The following is a 3,291-nucleotide window of genomic DNA, read 5'->3' on the forward strand; positions in this document are numbered from 1 at the left end:
TAAAATCAACATTATCGTCACCACTACCATTGAAATCATGTACTAGAGGTGTTCAAAATCAAAATAACCCAAGCAATAAATCACAAATCGATCCAAAAAAAAATCAAAAACTAATAAAAAATCGTAAATTATCGGTTCAATTTTTAAATTTTAAAAATTGCATGTTTGATTTGATTTGATTTTCGGATTAAAAATTGAAAATCCTTCAAACCAAACCACACTTATTTGTAAATATATATATTTTCCAAATGTATAGAACATATATACAAAATTGACACATAACATGAAAAAGGTGTTTTATAAAACTATAAGTAACTAAAAGGTATTTTTCTCTCTAAATATATGTTATAATATTTAAAAGATATTTTTATAAAATTATAAGCTACTTAACTAAATTTTAGAATGAAAATTAATGGTTTATTTATAATGTTCAAAAATATGTTTTTTAAATGGCAAACTTACGTATGAGAAAAAAAAAATTTAATATGGTAACTAAAATTGTATTAAAGAAATGATTTTACTAAAATAATAAGACATGAATTAGTATTAAATACATTAAGTGACCAAAATATTTTAGTATTTACATACTTTTAGTTTTATTTTTCTTACCTATGTTCTTGAACAAGTGAGATAATATTACATATTTTTAATTGATCTTTAAATGACAAATTTTTAAAATTGCAAAAGCCAAACAAAACAATATTATAAAAAATTGTGTTGATTCAAATTTTATAAATCATTCAAATAAAATTAAATTGCACTTGATTTTCTTATTTGGTTTGAATGACTTTTAAGAGAAAAGTTGAACCAAACCGTACCACAAACACCCGTATCATGTACAATTGTCACCACTCTCACCACTATTGGTACCATGTGGTGGGTGGTGATAAATAATAGTTTTTTTTTAACTAAAATAAATAGAAAGTTGTAACACCCAAATTTTTATTATTATTATTTTTGTTAATGGCATTTTCGTAATTTTAATAAAGTTATAGGAATATTTTGGGTTTCGGAACGGGCCGTTCCAAAAGTGGAACGGGCCGTTCCAAATGTTGAAAATGTGAGGTTTTTGTAGTCCCAGAACGGGCCTGGAACGGGCCGTTCTGGTATGGAGAACGGGTCGTTCCGGATGGAGAACGAGCCGTTCTGCTGAGATTAAGAACGGGCCGTTCTGGTTTTAGAACGGGTCGTTCTGCTTTTTGGGAACGGGCCGTTCCGATTTTGGAACGGGCCGTTCCAGTTGAGAAATTTGCACAAATTCGAAGGATCCGGAACGGGCCGTTCCGAATTCAATACGGGCCGTTCCGGGTACACCAGTTTGCCTATAAATAGGGCAGGGGGGGTGAAAATTTTTATACAGAGAAGAAGTGAAATCCTAGAGAGAGAAAGAGAAGAGAGAGAGAGAGAAAGAGAGAGAAAAGGAAAAGAAAGAGGGGATCCAGAGGAGGAGGTCCTGCCCAAGTTCCAACTCCGCCTATCCAGGTAAGGGGGGGAGTGAGAACCTCGCTCAGGGGTGTGGGGATAATTGTTGGATAGTTGTTTGTCGGATTGGCCCCCAATCCCTTGCCGTTGTTCTGTCTGATTTTCTATTTACTCTATTTTGTTCCCTGTTGAGGATGCCGTTGTTCTGTTTGATTTTCTATTTACTTTACTTTGTTGTTTGTTGAAGGTGCCGTTGTTCTGTTTGATTTTCTATTTACTCTACTCTGTTTTTGTTAAAGGTGTCGTTGTTCTGTCCGATTTTCTATTTATTATACTTTGTTCTTTGTTGAAAGTAATAAATGAGTATGAAATTAATGTTAATAATAAATGAGTTTTAATATGAACAAAAATGCTCTCTGTGAATACCTATGCGGACCTTATGAGGAGTATTGATGACATGACCATGTGAAATATGGACAAATGACATGAGACCTAAGAATGGACTATTGAGACAAACTATGATTATGATACTATGACAAATAATGATATGATGTACTAAATGAAATTATGTAATAAGTTAAATGTTGAGTCCATGAGATTATGAATGTATGACATGCATCATATGCATATATTACTCCAGGTGTGCCGCTGAGGCCGCATACCCACGACTAACAAGGTGTACCTTATGGTCACCCACGACTAACAAGGTGTACCTTATGGTCACCCACGACTAACAAGGTGTACCTTAGGGTCACCCACGATGTAACATGCTAACAAGGTGTACCTTAGGGTCACCAGTGATGTAACCAGGTGTACCTTAGGGTCACCAACGATGAATTGTGAATCTTCCGTATGGCGCCACATGCATGCATTTATGAGTTGAGTCCATGACATCATAAGCATGATAAATGAGTATATATATATGATATTGACTATTTATGTATTGTTTACATGTGACTTATATATGTTGTGTGTGTGTGTGCTATCTAGCAGTTATTTCTGCACCTGAAACTGAGTGAGATGTTTCTCACTCCCTTGTTGTTTTTGTATATGTTTTAAATTGTGTTGCAGATGATCAGCATCATGAGGATGTTGGTGATGAGGCTTAAAAGCTTCAATTGGGCATGCTCTGATAGGATGTGACATCGGGGCATAGTTATTTTAGTTAATATGTTATTGTTTTAATAACTTTAGTTTCTCTTCTTTGTAATTTCTAACGAAGAGATAACGTAGATAAAGTTTATAATTTAAGGAAAATGTATGTTAAGAATTGTAATTTGAACGTTCTTGATAAAAGACCAGAATGAATATCTTTATTTATATTTTATTACATGATTTGGAAAATATAAATTGATTCCTAACCAGGAGGCACTGCCACCTTTACTGGAGTTAATTTATATTTCCTTTATTATTATTTGTATATATATGATTTCTTGTTTTTCACTAAATTGTATTGAAAATCTTAACTTCTTTTCTTTTATAATTCTTTTACACTGTAGTTATGATTTATGAGTTACGAATGTGAATCTTCTACCTTGTGATATTTGAAATATTTGTCAACTATGAAAGATTTTATTTACCCAAAAAGAAGAAAAGAAATATTTTATTGTTACATTTGTTGTATATTAATAATGGGGTAGAGGGTGTCACATTTAGTGGTATCAGAGCAGGTCGATCTAATCGACCGTGTGTTATGAGTTTACTATGCTTACTTGATTTATTATGTTTATTTGGTACATGAATGATGGACTAAACTGATTGTTAAACTTGTTGGTATGCTAGTATGATGATTGATTATGTTTATTGATTGTATTATTTTCTTAGACTATGGCTGGTAGAAATGATCGTGCGATTGCCGATGCTCTTCAA

General features: G+C 32.7%; 1 long non-coding RNA gene across 1 annotated transcript; it reads left to right on the forward strand.

Moving 5' to 3' along the window:
• Positions 1–794: 794 nt before the first annotated feature.
• LOC145955849 (uncharacterized) lies at positions 795–2,752 on the forward strand. Its single transcript, XR_014432577.1, has 2 exons — positions 795–1,482; positions 2,494–2,752. It is a non-coding gene; the product is annotated as an uncharacterized LOC145955849 (long non-coding RNA).
• Positions 2,753–3,291: the final 539 nt, after the last annotated feature.

Source organism: Cajanus cajan, chromosome 3 (genome assembly GCF_000230855.2).
Source record: "Cajanus cajan strain Asha chromosome 3, NIPB_CcT2T_4, whole genome shotgun sequence".
NCBI lineage: Eukaryota > Viridiplantae > Streptophyta > Magnoliopsida > Fabales > Fabaceae > Cajanus > Cajanus cajan.